Here is a 21,834-nt window from a genome sequence, read left to right on the forward strand (position 1 = left end):
AGAAACTTCCGCTAGTCAGCAATTATTTCATTTAAATGCTAAGTTGAAATATCCACTATAAATGTGAATATAACTTGTATTATGGTATTTCTCAAAGTGTATCCTTTTGATTATTTATTTATTTGAGACAGGGTCTGCTGTATCCTTGGCTGGCCTTTGAGCTCTATGCATAGCTGAGGATAACCTCGAACTCCCAATCTTCCTGCCTCCACCTCCCAAGTGCTGGGCTTATCGCTATGCACCACCATGCTAGATTTTACGTGGTGCTGGGGATCATCCCGGACTCTCATTATGGCAACTGCTGTAAAGGCTCCAGAGGAGCCAAGGCTATCATAGAGAACGATGCTAATGTACCTATACCCGTGCGGTTTACCTTCCCTCTTCTATTTTTGTAATCACCGCATTTCTAGTGCGTGATCTTCGGTCGGGTCTCTCCGTCAGACCATGCACGTTTCTCTTCATGGCCTGTTGGCCGCTGAGAGAGTCGGTCTCATTTAGTCTTTTGGCATTGCTGACAGGCTGGAGGGTCCCTTCTCTCAATTCCATTCCAAAGCAGAAAACAGGAAGAAAAGCAAAGCAGCAGCCTGACGGTCCCCAGGTCTGCTGAAGGACCCCACGGGTCCTCTGTTTCTAATTAGCAGTTTCCCTGCCAGCCAGTCCTAAGCTCGCCAGGCCATCATGTATCCAGCTGCCCAGCGCTTGCTGACTTATTTGCTCCAAATTGTTCCTTCAGAACTGTTGTGCACAAGATCAAACACCTTTCCTTTTGGGCACAGTTTTCTCCAGGAAGAGTTTGGAGCTTCAAAGCCAAGTTTTACCCATGGTTAGAGACCACAGTGTGATTGTGACTTCTATTGGATCTATAATCTTTTAGATTTCTGCTTTGCTATTGTCCCTCTCCCAATTACGGCCTTTCTCTTTCTTTTTAGTTTTAATTTATTTTTTACTTTATGTGTATGGTGTTTTTGTCTGCGTGTATGTCTGTGCACTGCACGTATGCCTGGTGATGGGGAAGCGAGCCAAGGTCATCGGATCTCCTTGGACTGTAGTTGTAGATGGTGGTCGTTTGCCATGTGGGCTTTGGAATTTGAACCGAGGACCTCTGGGAGACCTACTATTGCTCTTAACCGTTGGGCCATTTCTCTAGCATCATGGTGATTCTGACAATAAATACCACATTTTTCAGACTATAAGATGCACCTGACCATAAGATGCACCCAGTTTTTAGAGCAGTAAAACAAGAAAAAAAAATTACTCTAAACCAAATTAGTACTAGTACAACAAAATATTTATTAAAATATGACAAAATACGGTAATATTAAACAATGTTAACTCAACAGGAGGAAAGACTTAGAGACTCAAGCACTTTTCTAGTTTTCTGGAAACCTCAAAAATTCATCATCTCTAGTGTCAGAATTTAGGAAGCTCGGTTGCTGACAATCACTTGTATCATTTTCTTCACTATCTTCATATTTGATATTATCTTCAGTTGCATCTAAGGCACAAACTTAAGTAATAGTGGGCCTCTTCATTCGTCCTGTTGGAGACAAATCATGATTCCCAGCAGCCATCCATCTGTTCCACTCTTCTCTCATAAAGACTTTAAATGGTTTGTTGATTGAAACATTGAGAGGTTGCAACTGGCTGGTAAGACCCCTAGGAATTACAGCTTAGATGAGTTTTCACCTCTTTAAATCTGTTTTTTGTTGTTTTGCTAGGATGTGCTCTGAACTGGTCAAGCACTAATAAAGCAGATTTTTTTTTCCAGAAGCCCTCCAGTATGTTTGGACCACACTTTTTCAATCCATCTGTCTTCTCACATATGCAGAATGAACAATTCTGTCTTCTCCCATATGCCCAGTAATGATGTCTGCATAGCAATATGGCCCCAGTAGAGTCAAGGAGGGACAACAGTAGCTAGAGCTTCCTTATTGCTACACATTTACTGCACTCCCTCCCCGACCCCTGCCCGGCTCCTGCAGCAAGCTGATATGCACCTGCTTACCCAGCAGGCTGAGATCGGCACTCAGCTCAGATCAGTTAGGGAGTGGGTGAGGAAACCAAGCTCTGGCTGGCACAATGAAGACATTGCTAAGTGACCTTTTTGCTGATGCCTGACAGACAACAATTGGACCATGAGGTGCACCCTAATTCCCCCCCCCCACTTTTTTGAGGGGGGGAAGTGCGTCTTATAGTCTGAAAAAATGGTAGGTTCTGGGTACCTTGCTCATATTTTTACCACTGTATGCTTTACACACTAAGCTGCCTTGAATCCTAGTCCTAGGTTCATGAAGAATTAAGGTGATGACTAGGTCACAAGGTCAAATTGATCACATGTTAAAAGACTCTGATACTGTCCCAGTCATATAGAAATACCACAAGAGTAACACATTCAGTTAAAGTGAAAAGAATTAGGTAGAAACTTTAAAGATAAGAAAGTAGAGTCATTGTAATAAAAAGCTTAGAGATGGGCCGTAGTATAATTTAGACACAGATAAGGAGAGAATTAATAATTTGGAAGAAAGAACTGACAGCCAAAAAGGATTGGAAAAATTCCTTTGATGACTCCATTATGGTAAAATGCATAATATAAACCCAATGTGTAGCCAGCCCAGTGTAATCCCAGCATGCAAGAGGCTGAGACAGGAGGATCACCATGAGTTCTAGTCAAGCTAGGGCTACCTAGTGAGTTCTAAGCCAGCCTTGGCTATAGAGTAAAAAGCTTCTCAAAATATCTAAAAACAGCAAAATTCTGTGATGACAGATGCCAAGAGACAGTGGACATTAGAACACCTGGCGCCCACAATCTTACTCCATGACTAATAAACACATCAAAACAGTGCTGAGCTCTATTCTTTTGGTAAGTTTGGTAATCACTGGACCACCAATTATTTAACAGTATAAGGTACTTCTAGACCATCTTGCTCTCTGTGTAATCTTAGTATTTTCAGGGCTTGCAGAAATCACTTTTTTTTTTTAAAGTAACTTTTAATTGATTCTTTGTGAATTTAACTTCATGCCCCCCCAATCCCACTTATCTCCCTGTCCCTTTGTACCCGCCCTCCACCCTTGCAACTTCCCCCCCGCAAAATCTCATTATAGAAACTGTAGTATGTGTCAGTGTGCCCCATAACACACCTATCTGTCCACACTTCTTTACTTGCAAATGGGCCTAGTTCGAGGCATCTGGCTTCTGCTCCACTACCAATACTGGATCCTGGATCCTCACCAGGATTCCTCTCAGATATCCTGATACATCAGAAGATATCTATATCTATGTCTATGTCTATGTCTATGTCTATGTCTATGTCTATATCTATATCTCCATATCTATCTTACAGGATATCCTGTTGTTACCCTGTGTCATGGAGATCCTGCAGCTTTGAATCTTCAGGACCCTTGAGTCAACTCAAAGCTCTCAGTCTGGGCCTGGAGGTGTGGGGTGGGGGAGTCTGAGCTGGCCAGCCCACCAGCTCTCCTGTAGCCACACCACCAGGGCAAGGTCTTCAGCATTGCCCTGGCTAGTTCACCCAATGCTGCGGCTGGCAAGGGGCAGAGCCAGCCCTCCAGCTCTCATGCCCTGGGGGCCAGTTCGGCCTCCTGCACCCCAGCAGGGTCAGCTCTATTACGCTGCCCAGGTGAGGTGCTGAGCCTCTCCCGCTCTCATGATCTTGGGGCCCGCTTCTCTGTCTACCATATATTGGGAGGAGTGTGGCAATGGGGATGGGGATGGGATGGGGTGTGGGTGTGGGTGTGGGGGGAGGGCATCTCTCCCTTGCCCACGCTACCACATGGCAGAGGAGTGGCAGGACTGGCTCACCCCCCACCCCTGAAATTAGGGCAAGCTAGGTTGCACTTCCTGGGCGTAGTATAGGCCCTCTTCCCTCTCCAAAGTGCTATATTTGTTGAGGGGCAGGGCCCAGCTCTGTACAGCCCTCAGACATCCACACTGCCTCAGGCAGCAGCCCAAACTAGGGACCTCCACCTATTCTTTGGTGGTAACAGACCCCCCACTGTTGCAGGACTAGGGACTCAGACGTGACCCTCAGTGGTAGCACTAGGTTGCCAAGGCTGACCTAGAACTCATTCTATAATCCAGGAGCCCCCTGAACTCATGGTCCACCTGTCTTAGTGTTGCAAGTTGTTAGGATTTCAGGCCTGCCCAGTCCATATAATTGTGCTTGTTTGTCTGTGATGAGTTCAGGGCTGACCACTCGGTATTGGATAACCAGTCGGTAGGCTCATCCCCGGGAACATTACTTCTCCTGATCTCACTATTCCTTAGTTGCCTGCAGTTCACTGACTAGAGTGGCAGTCCCATGAGCTTTCTCCATTGGTGACCACTGGTACCCTTTGGTGACCGTTGGTGTCCATTGAGGTCCATTGGTGACCATTGGCGTCCATTGATGTCCATTGGTGACCATTGGCGTCCATTGATGTCCATTGGTGTCATCCTTGTTCAGGTCTTGTTTAGGCAGCCATGTTGATGTGACCTCATGGGTGAAGCTTTCTCTCACATTTCTCGGAGACAAAAATCTCACAGCAAACTCCCCATTCCTCGAGCTCCTTACAATCTTTCCACCGGTTCTTCTGCTATGATCCCTGAGCCTTAGATGCAGGATCCGTGTTGTAGATGTATCAGTCAGGGATGCCCACCACACGGTCACTTACTTGTTCTCTGCGTTTGGATTGGCTGTGGTTTTCTGTAATTGGTCCCCATCTATTGCAAGGAGAGCGCTTTATTTTCATTTTTATTATTTTCTTTTGATGAAGGGCGAGACCTATACTTATCTGTGGGTGTAAGAATAAATATTTAGGAAGTAGCTAGGAATTATGCTGGCTTAGTAAAGTCACGATTGTAGGTTCTACTCCAATATTTATGACCTCATTTAGCCCGTACACTAGGCTTTTTGGATGTGGCTTCTGGAGGATCAAGTGTGGGTCCTCAGGCTTGTTAGTCAGGTGCTGACTGAACTATCAGCCCAGAGCAGAAAGCACATTATTGAACAAGATGTTTCAAATTCTAATGAATCATCCTTCCAGTGTTTATTACTGCTTATAGTGCCTCTAGTCTTGACCAAGGGGACCAGAGATTGTGACCAGCACATATCCATAGATGACAGATAACCACACTAGCTCTGCTGAAATATTTTTAGAGAAAATTATGGATCAGCAAAATATTTCAAAGAGTGATGAAAAAACAGGCTCGACTAGTTTACCACTCAGAAAGAAATGATAAAGGGTACCTGCCCTCCCCCTCCCCCCAAGCAAACAAACCGAGAAGGAAGACCCAGACTTCAGGAGGCAAAGAATAATTGTTGTGTGTATTTAAAAGCAAAATATAGTTACAATTCTGATCATAAAGCAACAAAGGTTTGGGACTGAGATAGAATGAGCATAAAATTAACGTAAGCCGAGATTTCAAAGGCAGATGCCAAAATAGTTTTGTACCTGGTTCTAAGAACACAAAGTTAAGACTATTTTAAAGCCCGAAGAGCCACTGAAAATAATGGAAACTGAATACGTTAAGCCAGGAGCAGAGCATAAGCGAATATGAGTGTAAAACCGTAGAGAAAAATGGCTGAAACACACACATGAAACTCATGGTTTTCACCGAGTTTATGAGTTTTCCTGGGGGCGATGATGAAAGGCTGAGAGTGGAAGTAGAGGAATAAGTCTCAGAGAGAGAGAGAGAGAGAGAGAGAGAGAGAGAGAGAGAGAGAGAGAATATAATCATTAATTCTACATGGTGATAATACAGAATTTAAAAAATATTTCTTCGCTAGTTTTTGTATTATTTAAGAAAAAAATCTTTAAGCAGGAAATGCATGCATTACGCTTCTGGATCAATTTAAAGGCAACAACCAGGAAGCAATCAAGAGTGTGGTTGAATAAGGCAGGAGTGTAATAGGGGACTATTTAGGAAGAGGGAGAGGACCCCAGGACAGGGAAAGGGTCACAAGGGAGGGCAGTGGAGAACTGAGTATTATGCAAGCACATGATATATATGCACCTAACAGATCGCAGTGAAGCCCACTGTGTTAGACAGTGAATATATGGTTTTAAAAAGATCGGGTGAAGAGTATGTAGCCAAAGTCCTTTGAGAGCAAGATTCTGTTGTATCGCGGTCACAGTAGGTGCTCACTCACAGGTTTGCTTATACTCAATTGTATTTTGCTGAGAATTTTAGGCCCTCCAAGCACCTAGCAGATATCTTTCATCCTCTGAAGGTCGCAGAGTCACCATGGCTGCCTCCCTTGGTCTGCTCGACCCCAGTTTCTGCCCAGCATATTCTGCTACGGTTAGGGTTTTTCTGGGTCAGCTCGAAATGCCTGGCCTCTGAGTCCTTTTAAGACAGTCGGTTCATAGAAACCTAGAAGTCTCCCTGTTGTGGTACTGTACAGATTCCTAGGAACACAGCTGACCATTGCTGGGATAGGATCAAGTGGTCTTGACCTTTCCCCTAGATGGGGGTGCATTTCTTGTACTGCCAGGTATTTATGGTGACCTTCATTTTTTGAGAAAGCAGTCGTCTTGAAATGTTTTCTCTTAAATGCAAGGTCAAGATTTGGTTACACAGTCTGTGTAGGATGCAAAAGCAGAAAAGGGGTGATTTTTTTGAGGGGGAGGGACAGAGAGTTTAGTGGCAGCCAGTCTCACTATGGCAACGTACAATGATGAGAGAATAAAACTCATTATTTTGTTCACTATCTAAGGAAGTAAGTTTCCTTTTTTGTTTTTCTCTGAGACAGGGTTTCTCTCTGTAGCCCTGGCTCTCCTGGAATTCACTATGTAGATTAGGCTGGCCTCAAACTCAGAGATCCACCTGTCTCTGCCTCCCAAGGGCTGGAATTAAAGGCGTGCGCCACCATTGCCCAGCCTAAGAAAATAATTTCTAAAACTAAAATTTTAAGTGTAGCTCCCCTTTTTCTTTAACTCTCAGGAAGCCATCACTAATGGACAAAGAGTGTCCTGCCACTGAGAGATGCCACCAAAGGACATGGATTACCAAGAGAGGGAGCTTTGGGCCATCAGAAGTGGCCAGGCTGGGTGACAGTGCTTAGGGGTCTTCAAGTCCCTTCTAGCTTTGTAATTCAAGAACTTGGGGGGGGGGTCATTGGTGCTAGTCTCTTGAGGTGGGTTAAACCCTGGAAAGCAAGCCTGTGCAGGAACCTGTTGGCTCTGTTTATTAACAATTAAACTTTATTATACAACCCAACTAGCATATACAAGAAGGAAAAAATAGTTAAAGGGACAGAATAGTAAACCTTCTGGAATCCGTTCCGCAGGACGGGTCCTTAGGTGTCTTTGTCCCGCGAGCTGGTCCGGTCCCTTCCTCTCTCCGCGCCCTGCTCCTTCTCCCTCTCTACCTTTTGTTTTTCTCCTCAACACCTTCCCAGTCACGTGCAAAGGGCGGTCTCCTTCTCCCTTCGAGGGTCAATTAGGAAAACAATAGCCACGGTGGGGTTCCCAGGTAGGCTTCCTGAATTCCAAGCCCAGGAAGGCTCCAAACAGTCTCTCACAAGGTATTCATGGTGTGCCCCAAGGGTAAAGCCCGCCAAGACTGCTTCCACCTGTGACAAAGCTTAATCTTTCCCACACGAACCTCTAAACAACCACTAAGTACTCCATGCGAAGGCGTCACGGCATTGCCAGGAACCCTCACGTTAGGTGGCTTATCTGATGATGATGAGGTATTTTTCCCACTGTCCTGAGGCCCGTTATAAATGAACAAATGTGTCTGTGATGAAGGTGCTGTTACTGCTTTTTTGGGGGGGGGCACATATTACTTTATTACAAGTAAAATTTGCTTTTCTTTTTTAAAAGTTGTTCTATTATAATTTATTGACATTACATCCCGATTGTTATCTCGTCACTCTTATCAAGCTCTTTGCAAGCAGCAAAGCCAGGGTGCCTCTTTCTGAACTCCTTGGTGGGACAGCAGAAGTTAAATATACTCTGCTCTTCCATGAACTCCGACGTCACACGGTGTCCCTTTGGAATTTACCGTGTGACGCCTTTGGCTTTATGAGTTAGCGTTAGGCAAGCAGGTTTTCATCACAGCCCGCTTATGATCTTCCCAACTGAGAGACTGTGACTTTTTCTTTGCATCACCCACACAGCATTTAGCAGATTATTCCACAAGGCTTGAGGGCTCAGTGACCTTTCTCAGGACCACTGGGTAGATACCGTTCAGGCTGAGCTCATTCTGATGATGGCAGTGTGGCTCTTGGTCTCATCTGCTGGTGCTTCTTTCCTCCTGTGTCTTCATAGAGCTCTTCTGTGTGTCCTGTGTAGGCACCCGTAGAGCTCTTCCATGTGTCCTGTGTAGGCACCCGTAGAGCACTTCCATGTGTCCTCTGTAGGCACCCATAGAGTACAAAGCAGGGGTGGTATTCAAGAAAGAACAAAGACAATAACAGCTTCAAATAGGTGAAGAAGGCAAATAACACGGAGGGAAAAGTTCAGAGTGAAATCACATATTCAGAGGGATTGGCTGGTCTCTAAGGAAGGCTAGGAAGCATGGATCTGAGTGTACAAGGGTATCTGACAGCTCACCCTGGAGCCAATAAGAGAGGAGTAGACAAGAAACACAGGGGAGGCAGTCAGAAGATGGGGCATGAGAACCAGGTACCACAGAGGGGCCTGGCTCTCAGCCTGGGGCCAAGGGTAGGAGTGTAGGACTTCCCAAACCATCCCAGAGGGGCGCAGACTCCCCTGTGCTTTCTCTATCCGTGCGCTAGCCTCCCCACAGTGCAGCATTAACTCCCTGGCTCTTCCAGCTTCCCCTGTGTCATTTGAGCCCAAGATCAGAAAGAGTCACAGGACACAATTTGCCTTGTCGCGTGGAGGTGAAGCTGAGAAGGATGTCTACTGCCAATGTGTACATATGTATGCTGCCTCTAAGGACACGGCAGTGTGAGGCCTAAGAAGAGACTCCTGGGGTCCTAGGCTACATTCCGGGCATCTCACTTGCCCCTGTCTAATGATTGTTGACTTTATAGAGTCAGTTTGAGTCTGAGGCCAGCTCCTCTGTTACCCTCTCTCCTGAGTACTGTCTTCTTCCCGCCCCCCCTGCCCCCCCCCTCCCCCCCGGCTGCTTAACCTAAGCTCCTAGGGCAGCTGAGAAGACATCAGAAGGAAGAAAGCTGAATGGCTCTCACAAGCACTTGTCTCCACTGGAGGCGGCATTTGAAAAGGTCAGCTTCCACAGACTTTTATGTTTTATTAGGTGGCGTTAGTCCAGAGAGGTCTACAGGATTCAAAAAGGCCGTGGTTGCTTGAATGAGATTGGCCCCCCACAGGCTCATATATTTGAATACTTGGTTCCCGATTAGTGGAATTCTTTGGGAAGGATTAGGAGGCGTGTCTTTTGTTAGAAATATGTCATTGGGGGTGGGCTTGAAGGTTTCAAAGGCCCATGCCATCCCTAATTTGTTCTGTGTCTCTCTGTCTGTCTCTGTGTCTGTCTGTCTGTCTGTCTCTCTTTCTGATTGTCTCATATAAATCAGATGTGAGCTCTCAGCTATTGCTTCAGTGCCATGCCTGCCTGCCTGCTGCCATGCTCCCTGCCATGATAGTCATGGTCCAACCATCTGGAACTATGAGGCCCGAATTAAATGGCTTCTTTTTATAAATTAACTTGGTCACAGTATATTGTCGCAGCAATAGGAAAGCAACTGAGACAAGTGCGAATAATCAATATGTGGTCTGGGCCATTTGCCAGCATAGGAGGAGCAGGAGGAGGCTCAGATTACATTGCAGATAAGTAGGGTGTTCAGCCTGCATTTTGTGGGGTAGGGTATGTTAAGAAACCTTATTCTCAAACCACAGATGTTGCACAGTCTCTGTCCCAGCAGCTCTTTCCGGATCTCATGGACACAGTTAGAATGGGGTTCTAAGAGAGGATGCATTCCTTTCCGGGGCGGGGGGGAGGAGTTTGGTGAGCCCCAAGAGTTCAGAACACCTAGGTGTGCTTTTCTATCTTGCCAGTCACAATGTCTGTGCTTCTAGGCTGTGAACTAGGCTGCGCTGGTTAACTGACACAAGCTAGAGTTATCCAGCAAGAGGGAGCCTCAGCTGAGAAAATGCCACCAGAATGGCCCGTGGGCCATTTTCTCGATTAACGATTGATGTGAGAAGGCCCAGCCCACTGTAGATGCTGCCGCCCCTGGGCAGGTGGTCCTGGGTTCTGTAAGAAAACAAACAGAGTGAGCCATGGAAGGCAAGCCAGTGAGCCAAATTCTTCCATGGCCTCTGTCTCAGTTCCTGCTTCTAGATTCCTGCCATAAGTTCCTGCCCTGACGTCCCTCACTGTTGCACTATAACCAGTAGGCCAAAGAAACCCTTTCCTCTGCAAGGTGCTGTGATCACGTTGTTTAGCACAGTAATAGGAAATTGACGAGGGCATGATAGAGTGTACTGAATTCGTAAGGAATCTGATGATGAGATGAGCTGTTTTATGCAAGTGTTGATCACAGAATAATAGTGTGGAAATGAGTTTGAGAAGGTTGGGATCCAGGGAGCATGGGACCTGCTAAGTTGAAGATCAGAGCCATAGTCTACTTCTTAAAAGCAGTTTAGCCCCTCGGGGGTTCAGATTCTCATTGGTCATATGGAGATTGTAGGTAGCTGTGATAAATTGGATGAGACAAAGGATTTTTAACTGCAGAACATAGTGTTGGTCCTCCACGACGTGATCTGAGTGAGAGTTGTGTGTGTGTAGGAAAATGTCTTATAAAGGGCTGGCCTTGGCTTTGCATAGGAGATGCCATCACAGTGGTGACACTGAGGAGGAAGCGTTGCCCTTTGGGGGCAAGGCTTGCAAGAAAAGAGTATAGGGTAGGTGTGGAGAGGAAGTGGGGTGGTTTGAAGGTGTGGAAGAAGATGGACTATGATCCAGAAGAGAGAGAACTAAAGATAGTCATTAAGCCTTCTGCTAAGAAATAACTCTATTGTTAGGAGAACCCCAGGTTTCAAAGGCCAAGAAGATAAAGGTTCCCATTTTCTGGGGAAGGGGGACAGAGAACTAGGTCACTGGTAACTGTAAGGAACTGGTAGTTCTTATTTCCTTCATTCAGTCTGATGAGTGCTCCTGAGAATGTAGACATATGGGGGTGGGAGGGAGAAAGAGAATGGTAGCTAAGGACCATCATGCTGGAAGCCTGCCTGGGATGAGCATCCTTTGTGGAGCTGAGCATTTAAGGCCACCATCTTTCTTCAGGGACCAAGGGTCTGGATCATATCAGAGTGAGTGGGGCATCTCAGGTGTGAACCATCAGGTTTCGCAGGCACCTTGGTGTCAGCAAGAAGTCACTGCAGGGTGGAGGAGCATCCTTGCTGAGTGGGTAAGGTGGGATGGCATTCCTATGGAGCTGTGGTTAAAAGGACAATATGCACCTCCCCACATTATTGGGAGGTGGGCTTTGAGCCAGTTCTTCAAGCATTTTTATTGTCTTTTAGAAGAGAGGGTACATGCACACGTACATAAGGGCACATGCACACATACATGAGGGTGCATACATATGTACATGAGGGTGCATGCACACATACATGAGGGTATATGCACACATACATGAGGATGCATGTACACATATACTACCTATGTTTATGCTTTGCAAATGGGTTTTTGCCCTTTCTGCCTCTTCCCACCAGGCCTTTGGTTAGAAAAGGTAACCATTCTGTGACAAGAAAGCTGGACAGGTGCCCTCCTCACACAGGGTCCCTCCAGGAGACACTTGTAGCCACTTTGAAACCCATACATTCTTTTCCTTCACTTAATTCTCGAGACGACCCTCTGAGCAAATGCGTCTGTCCATCACAGGGCTAGATAAACCACATCCTAGAGGTGCAGCCACTGGCTTCTGACCTCTAAAGGAGGTTTCCCCATCCCATGGTGCCTCCCTCTCCCTGTCCCTGCTCTTGACCTTCCTGCACTAAGTCAGTTGGCCACTGCAGTTGAACTCAGTGGCAGTTCCAAGCCTCTCAATCATTTTTCTCTGTTACTGGGGGTCCAGGCTTCTTTAAGACCATAAATAATACATAAATTAGTATGTTGAGCTGATTCCCACACGTTTTTCCCCCCCACTGGCTTTCGGTTCTTCCTGAGATCAATACAGCTTAAAAGGAAAGGAAAAGCCAGCTCAGCTGGTGTGCAGATCCCCAGCCTGGCTGCAGGGCTGTAGCACAGCCCACCTTCCTGGCGTGTGAGCCATGCCTGGCAGCTCGGCTTGCTTGTCCCTAATGAGCTGGGATGTGTTGGGATGTGGCTGTGCATTCGAAATCCAGTGAACACTGAGCAAGTGTGTCTGGATACACACCACGGATGAGATGCTGTTAGAAAGCCAGGCCTGGGCAAGCAAAGACGAGAGGGGTATGAGAATATGTTTTGTTATATGCTGCTTCCAAATGGCAGCCTTGCCAGGGTTTCCCGGCCTCAGAGAGGAAGCACCTCAGAGGGAGCAAAAGAGAGACAATCCTAAGGACGCCAACGGAATACATCAGAACAAGCAAGAACATCTCCATCCTTGGCTCAACGCAGCACCTCAAAGCAACCTTAGGTTGCTTTGGACCCAGGGCTTGCTGATTCAAGAGGGTGAAGGGACCCTTTGTAGCCATGTATAGGTATTTCAGGCCCCTTTATTGTATAATCAGGCTCTGTGCCAGTGTCTTTTGTATAGCTATGCATGGAGCCTGGAGTGCCTATATGTAACTTATTCATATTTCCCACCACTTCTTTTACCATGTTTTCTTTCTTTCTTTCTCTTTCTCTCTTTCTTTCTTCCTCTCTATACCTCTTTTCTTTTCTTTTTTCTTTCTTTCTTTCTTTTTTTTTTTTTTTTTGAGTATGAGACTGCAGCCTTTGACATGATACGTAGATGAAAGATCTCCGGGGAAAAGAGCTAGAGGAAACTTTTAACGAGGAGAGCTTAAAGCATTTTCAAGGCCCCTCTGCAGCGCACAGAGGGACTGAGAGCTGGTGGGGCGTGGGGTGACACACTGTGTCACTGGGCTGCAGTGCACGCTCAGGCCTCGCTCTGATGAGCTGGGCAATTGGGGGACTGTTTGAACAGACCAAAGAAAAATATCAAAAGGCAAATTGGAGTCAGGGAGAAAATGAATAGCCCATGATCTCCAAGGGAGATTACAGACGTAATGACAAAGTAGTCAGCTTTTTAAAGGGGCTGTTATTCTAAGAAAGGTAATTTTGTTCAACTTTTTTTTTTTTTAAATGGAAAAGAGGCTGAAGAGATCAGCACTGGCTAAATCATCACCGTCAGATAAAAGATAAATCTTTCATTAGGGAACATTTCTTTGCATGCCCTTTTGACATTGAAGAATATATTTGATATACGGATTTGGGGCTTTATCAAAAACTGTAACATGCTAAAATAAACAAAACCACAATGTCATGTTTTATTAGAGAACTGCAGCCATAAAAAATATGGAAAAGAACTTTCGAGATTTATAGCATGTCCCTGTATAGGAAGCGTTCCTCTCTTTAATAAAAATTTAAGAGCCACACTTTGCTGACTGTTTACAAAGTCAGCAGACTTGGCCAGGGAAAACAAAAGGAGCTGCCTGGACCCCTTGCTGACTTTGGCTGCATCTCATTGTCCAAAACACCCACAGAAACATGTCAAAGGGAGGAGCACTGTATTTCCGCCCAGGGTTTCATCACTTCCTGTCCATAGTATCCGCTGTGTGTTTTGGGGCAGAATGCCATGGTGGCTGGAGTGCGTGTGCAGGTTCCTAATGGAAGGCAGTGTGCAGATGTGGCATGTCTGTGTGGGGCCCCTTTCTCCTTTCTTTCACCTTCTTTGTCCCTTTTCTTCCTTTTGCCTCTGGGATAGCGCTGCCTCTTTATGGGACCGTGGGTCCCGACTCTCTTACTTACTTCTCTCTGGAAACACCCTCAGAGGCATGCATTATAGAGGCATCTGTGCGCCTCTAAATCCAATCACAGTTACAGAATGAACCATGCATGCTGTCCTCAAAGAATCGGGTACCACTTGCACGAGACTTACTTCAAGCTTGCAGAGTTTGGGTCTCTTGCCCCAGATTATTGCGCTGTTGGCCTCACCTGCCCTTCCTTCCATCTCTCCACACCACCTAGACACCTAGAGATTCCAGATACTTCTCTTCCCGAGTCAGGGACGGGGATAAGAGGAATCTTTATCACGAAGAGAATTTCAGGGAGGCTACTTGCTGTGTGTCCCTCTGGGCCATGGTGTTTCTGCTATTGTCATTTCTGCCTCCACAGCGCCAGGTTTCTCCATTTATGGCTCCGATCACTTCTCAGCAGTGCCACTGTGGACTTCCGGGACCAAACCTTTAACTCACTGACCTTTGGAGGCATCCTAGCAACAGGGTTTGGAAGAGACCTCGGGTGGGTGCTGTGGAGAGATTTTATTAGCGGAGCATGTGATGCGTCACAGTTCATGACCCAGTGAGCCATGCGGATGTTTCCGGTGCCAGGTTTCTGGAATGGGCACCTACCTCATGCCAGCCTCATTTGATATTTGCCAATACCTGAAGCTCTTATTGAAAGCATCATATGATATTCTGCAAGTGGAACAATTTTTAAGTCACTAAGGAGACAGTCTGTGTTCCAAATTACTTGTACATAGAAAGCGTAAGCATTGTGTCATTGTATTATTGGCCGTTCTGGCTTGAGTCGCGGAAACACTGACAGTAAATCCGACCATCCAAGTTAACGGCAGAGTCGGCCCTGCAGAAAAAGAGGATCTTTTCCCTACAGTAAAACTCTCAACAACATATTTCACCTGAGCGACTGTTCTAACAGCCACCCCGAAGGCTTTCTTTCTCTCCTTAAAAGCTCACGATATTTGGCAGAACTTTATCGCGTGACTTCAGCCAAGTAGTCACAAGTTGTTTTCACTTCGGAAACTCTGTTAAAGTGAGCCACGTGGCATGTGGTACTTGAGCTAGCATTCAAGGCTGGATTGCTTTCTCTTGTTCTGCCATCTCCTTGTTAGCATTGGGAGCAACCAGCACTCTTGCCGCTGAAGGGGATTAGCTGTGACCCCGCCCCCCTCCAACCAGAGGAATTATGCTTAGAGGTGATCCAGTGAGAGCTGATTAGAGTATACTTGGGAAGTGCTTGCCACGTGTTCAGTAGGTCTCTGAGTCAGCCCAGAGCCCTGCTCAGCACACATCGAATTCAGAAGCGAGATGTTCTCTGGTGCTTGTTGCTTCAGACCTGAGCCCAGCCCCAAGCAGAGAATCCTTAGAGCGCGCGTGCTCTGCTTGCGCTTGACCTGGATCTCTGCGCTTGACCTGGGTCTCTGCGCTTGACTTGGTGTTTCTGCTACTTTCCTTTTTTCTGCCATCACACCCCTAGGCCTCACCTTTTATGGCTCCGATCATTTCTCAGCCATTGTGGACTTCTGGGACCAAACCTTTAACCCATTGACCTTTGGAGGACGCATCCAAATCATGGCGTCCTAGCAAGAGGGCTTGGAGGAGTCTGCGGGTGAACGCTGTAGAGAGGTTTTATTAGTGGGGTATGTGATGTGTCACAGTTCATGACCCAGTGAGCCAGGCGGATGGTTCTACGTGTTCTATGTTAAAAGTCTACTGTATTAAGAGAAGGGAGGATTGGGGACTACTCAAGGGGTCCCCGCAACCCTGCCTTATGCTGAAGTGAGCCATGGAGTGAACTCACCTTTGACTCTCTTTCTGTGTGTCTTCTTCAGTTCCTTCTGCTAAAATCCAGCTATCCTCCCCTCAGGGTCCAGGAAAGACAATACCAGAGGCAGAGTTAGGAGGCAGATGACCAGTGAGAAGTTGGAGAAAAGAGACTCGAATGAGAACTTTCCCAAGGCACTTGCTGGGAGGCACATTGGCGTGTGTAGAAGGAAAGATGAAACAGGGGCAGAGAAACCTAGAGGTGGAGTTTGAAGGTCTCTCTTCTCTTTCTGGTCAAGTCAAATTGCCCCCCAGGATATTGATTTCCTCGCCAGAACAGAAGAGCCGGAGAAAATGCCCCCTTTTATTGTAGAACCATGTCATTTTGCACAGGGAAAAGTCTCAGAATAGACATTGATGGCAGAAAACTGACTTGAACGGTAAGGGGTGGGTTTGTGTTAGACGTGGGAACAGGTACTGTGGGACCCTTAACAATTAGCTGGTGTCTTGGGACCCTTGACAATTAGCTGGTGTCCTGCTAATCCCGGGAACTTACTTCCATAAGAGTCGGGGCATGGTTACAAGTCCAACGGGCAAGGATTCCATTAAGAACTGCTTTCCAGAGTTGAGATGACAAGACAGTCAAGTGTTCTCCCTGGGTGGCGTTAGGGAAGGGCTCAAGTGAGGGCCTTCCCCAAGCACTTTATGAGAAGCACTTGGGTGTCAGAAAGTGAGAACAGAGGAAGGAGACAGAGACAGAGAAAGCCAGAGGCGGAGTTCGAGGACACCCTCACAAAGCACAAGTTGATTCCGTTCCATGGTGAAGTGTGTCTTTCAGATCTGTACATCTGAAGGACAGGCAGCAGATGTTTCCGTGAATAGACCGCCAAGTGTGAAGATCCAGAAATCCTACGTGCAGTGCGGACTTCCCTGTCACACCCTTGAATAAAACTTGTTTTTAGGTCTTAGTGATGAGCGGTGAAATGAGGGCTGAGGACGGTACAGGCATCTCCCTGAACCAATGAACCATGGCAAAGCCCTTCAGTTAGGAGCCCACCTCCCTTCCCCACTGTCATCCTCACACTATAGGCCAGAAAAGCGGTTAGCACCTTGGGTTAATCTTTCCATTGACAGGAAGTGTAACTTATAAATAGGCCATTTAATGATGACCCTGCATGCCCAACAGAATTTAGTTAGACACAAACAAAAGTGAAATTTGTGACATTTGTTGGAAAATGGATGCAACTGGTGATAATCATATTAAGTGAAATAAGTACAACTTAAAAAGGCAAATGGCATTTTCTCTTCTCTCTCTCTCCCTCCCTCCCTCCCCCTCTCCCTCCCTCCCTCCCTCCCCTGCCCTTGCTCACTCTAGGTTGTGTGTTTGTGTGTATGTGATGTGGAAGGCAGAAGGCAGACTAAGGATGAGCCCTAAGTGTTAGAAACTGCTTCCTTACCCATAGTCTGCTCTCCAGATCTGAAGAGTCACATACATTGGCATTCAAATGTTCTAAAGGAGCAGTGATCCGGCTTCCTCCTTCACTCTTTATTTATTATTTATACAATGTCCTGCCTGCATTGTGAGCTTGCACACCGAAAGAGGGCACCAGATCTCAGTAAAGGTGGTTGTGAGCCACCATGTGGTTTCTGGGAATTGAACTCAGGACCTTTGGAAGAGCAGACAGGGCTCTTAACCACTGAGCCATCTCTCCAGTCCCAGTTGTACATCCCCTTTTCCTTCCTAAGCTCCACATCCTCAGGTTATTTATTGTCAATCACGAAGACAGCCTTAGAGTCTGCCCTGCTTGTCTAGGTATTTTCCAGTTGTCAGTTAGAGCTTGCCACTCTTTGCTAAGATGACTGCGGCACAGGGTCCTCCTGTGTGTGCGGCTGAATTTTCTGATCCTCTGAAATTATCTTTCACACAGTCTCGCTGTGTTGTGCCTAGTTACAACTGGTGGCTGCCCAATGAATAGGACTCTGCCTGGGTGAGAGAGGATTCTGGCCTGGGCAGGTAGCTTATTCACAAAAGAAAACCAAGTTGCAAAAGCCTTGTCTGTCTTCTTTGGGGATCGGCCTTTAACCTACCTCCCAGAATGGTCCACTGTCCTTATTTTGTCCTAGGCCCTATCCCTCTGGGGCCCAGGGTCACAGCACACATTTAACTTGAGTTCCAAAGAAGAGCAGATAGTTGTACACTTCTGTCTGTCCATCACTCATCTGTCTGTGTGTCCATCTATCTGTGCACCCACCCACTTCTCTCTCCATCCACATATGCATTCTTTGTAGCAAAGTCAAGGGAGACAGGCTAAAGCAACAAGCTTAGCACAACAAACGTATTCCTCAACCGCTATTGTCTATTTTATTGAAGCTGATTTACTTCCTGTCTACATCTCTAAAAGAGAGCAAGAGATGTGCATGTACCACAAAGGGGATGTGGGATTTTGGAAATGCCAAAAGGCCCTGGCATAGAGCTTCTGTGGAAGATGAGAGCTGCTCTCACCTTTCCTGTTCTCTGCCTCTCCTGAGATGGATGGAGTTATTTTCCTCTTGCTGTTCTCCACTTACAGTTCACTGGTTCTAAAGAATGAGCCTTTTTCTTCATATGTTCTATAGAAGAGCTTCTGAGACACACTCCCCATTGGTTCCCGGCTCACTGAGGCCTGGGGCTTGAGGAGAAACGTGAGCTTGGCATCAGGACCCAACATTTTAGTGCTGAACTCTTACTATCTTCTGGCCACTCTTAGCCACTTGTGCTGGTTTGGAAAAAAAAAAAAGGCCCCCATAGGCTCATTGGCAGTAGTGGCCCTGTTGGAGTAGGTATGGCCTTGTTGGAGGAAGTGGTCACTGGGGAGGGGCGGGGCAGGGTCTGAGGTCTCAGATGCTTAAGCCACCCCCAGTGTGCCGGTCTCTTCCTGCTGCCTGTGGATTAAGATGTAGAGCTCTCAGCTCCGTCTCCAGCACCATGTTTGCCTGCGTGCCGCCATGCTTCCCGCCATGATGATAATGGACTAAACCTCCGAACTGTAAGCCAGGCCCAGTTAAATGTTGTCCTTTGTAAGTGTTGCCGTGATCATGGTGCCTCTTCACAGCAATAAAACACCAACAAAGGCCCCATTTGAGATGGTTTCAAGTCCTTCTGTTTCTGTGCCCACAAATGCCCAGGGCTTTTGGACTGCCTTCAACCCTCCAGGGAAAGTGAGTCTAGGCTAAGGGAGGCAGATTCCTCCCCGCACTGTGTGCCATGGTGCTGACTTCCCAGAGTTCAGCACGAGCAGTTGGTGGTGACAGGCACTCATGATAAGAGGACACCTATGGATGGTGGGCAGGGAGACTTCACAGGGCTGCAGCCTCCATCCACCTGTCACATGCAGATGCTGGATTACATGCAGTTTTGTCTGCAGTGTTGTTCCTATCCCGCCTGAGTTTGCTCTGTTTTCTCAGGTCAAATTGCCTGTGAGATTTATTGCATTTTAGGGAAATGCTCTTCTTTTAGTTTGGATCACTCATGCCAGACACCCAACGTTAGGAAGTGTGACTTATTGGTGGCCAGGAAAAGAGTCCAGTGCAGCCCAGCTGAACTCTAGGTACAGAGTAGGGACTCAGAGAGTACTTGCTGAACTGATAGCAGGAACGCTATTTCCCAACTAACATTGTTGAGTTCTGGAAATGACTTTCACAGAGGGATGCCCACCTCTATGACAGGGGTTCTCAACTTACAGGTCATGAACCCTCTGGGGGCTCAACAACCTTTTCTCAGGCATTGCCCAAGACCAATGGAAAACACAGATATTTACATTATGATTCATAACAGTAGCAAAGTTACAGTTATGAAGTAGCAATGGAAATAATTTTATGGGTGGGGTCACCACAGGAAGAACTGTATTAAAGGGTTGGTAGCAGCATTGGGCAGGTTGAGAACCACTGTTCTAGATGGAGAATAAAGAGCTGGTAGTTTTGTTTTTGTTTCTGTTTTTTTGTGTTTTAATATCTACTTGAGGACTACAGAGAAGGTGGAAAATGCTGTGTGGATAAACAAGTTTGAAAGTTGAGGAGGAGAGCCGAGTGTGCTTAGTATGTCCACAGACACGGGTAGCAGAGGGGAGCTTGTATTCAACTTATTCTGGAATTGGGACATAGGGAAGGGCTGCACTACCTCAGACTCTATAAGGGGGAGGCCCTGTCTCTGAGATATAGGGCCCAGTTCAAAATGAAAATGCTGTGTGTTCCATGTTTAAGATTCCTTTAAAATGTAATAGTCACACCCCAGCCCCTTCCAGATCCACCTCACCCCCTTATCCCCTCTCCAGCTTTAAGAAGCTTATGGATGGGCTGGAGAGATGGCTCAGTGGTTAAGAGCACTGCCTGCTCTTCCAAAGGACCTGGGTTCAATTCCCAGTACCCACATGCCAGCTCACAACTGTCTGTAACTCCAAGATCTGGCACTCTCATACTAAGGCACATTAAAATTAAATAAAATATTTAAAAAAAAAGAAGAAGCTTATGGAGATGGCTCAATGGATGAAGTTTGCCATCAAGTGTGAGGCCTGGAATTCAGATCCCCAGCACCACACACAGCAGGGCAGGCATGGCAGTACACCTATAATCCCAGCACTGTGGAGTCGGAGATGGGAAGTCTTAGGGAAGGTTCGCTAGCCAAATGATTGTGGTCTGGCTCAGCGAGAGACCCTGCCTCAGTAAATAAAGTTGGAGAGCACTTGATGGAGACACCTGATGTTAAGTCTCTACACATACATCCTCATACGTGCACACACATGTAAACATGTGTACGCACATGCATGTATGCCATAGACATACACTTGCAATTCTTGTTTTTTTTTTCTTTTTGATTTTGTGAGTTTCTCTGTCTGTGTAGCCTTGGCTGTCCTGGACTAACTTTGTAGATCAGGCTGCCCTCAAACTCACAGCGGTCCACCTGCCTCTACCTCCCGAGTGCTAGGATTAAAGGCGTGTGCTACCATGCCGGGCATGCTCTTCCAATTTTGTGTACATTCCCAGAGGGGCTCCGACCAAGCATGAGGTGAAACATCTTCCACATCCAATGAACTCACCTGGACCTCAACTAACCAGTGCTCTACCATCCTTGCCCAGGTGGAGGGCCGGCGCAATGGGATCATCTAAAATTGTCTCTTTGTCTGGGTGTTAATGTATATCGCTCATCTTTGCTGGAGAGAGGAAAGCAATCTGCTGGCCTCTTGGGGGGTTGTTGTTGTTGTTGTTGTTTTGTTGTTTTGTTTGTCTTTGGGGGGACAGGGAGGGGATACTTGAAGACTAGGGCAGGCAGGCGAATCGCTGTGAGTTCGAGGCCAGCCTGGTCTACAAAGCGAGTCTAGGACAGCCAAGGCTACACAGGGAAACCCTGTCTTGAAAAACCGAAAAAGAAAAAAAAACAATTGGACAGGCACATCTGGCCAACACTGCAGGAGTCACGTAAGATAAAACCTCGTGGCTCTTCTCCTCATTTTCAAAAGCAAGGCTTCTAGGCTCACTTTACTGTGCTTAACACGCCTTCTGCACGTGCCATGGCTGGTAATATCACCCAGGAGGCTTTGCTTGGAAGATTGTTGCCGTTTCTCTCCGGCCCAGCAGCCCGGACACTTCATTAGTCTCACCTTCTCCCTGCTGATCTTCTGCGGCCTGGCCTCCTTAGAGTCTCCCGAGATCTTCCGTTTGCCTGCTCATTCTGGCTCGAGCCCTCCTCTCATTTCCTTGAGCTGGTTAGAGGTTTGGTGCCACAAAGAATCTTGCTCGGCTCAACTCCTTTCCCACTGGTGTCTGATGAAGAATAAATTGAGAAGTCTGATGAGGAAGCTCTGCTGAGTCTCCCCATTTGGGGACAACGGGAAGGGGGGCAATGCTTTGGCAAATCTCATTTTGAAACTGTCACTTCTACCTCCAGAATATTCAACAGGACAGATTTTTTTTACATAAATAACGCAGAGAATTGATTGTACGTGCCTGCCTGGCTGGGCCACAGGGATTTCCTCTTTGGAATCACAATTTAAAGACGAGATTCTGAGAACACTGCTGCTAACTGGAGCTTCCATTTGGAAGCTTCTATTCTCCCGAGTCCTGCGTGAGCTGCTTAGGGTGTCACGCTGTTTACACACCTCCGTGCCTGCATTTAGCATCAGCCGAAGAAGGGGGAACCCCTGTTTTTTT

The sequence above is a fragment of the Acomys minous genome (assembly GCF_964271855.1).
Source record: "Acomys minous genome assembly, chromosome: 11".
Lineage (NCBI taxonomy): Eukaryota > Metazoa > Chordata > Mammalia > Rodentia > Muridae > Acomys > Acomys minous.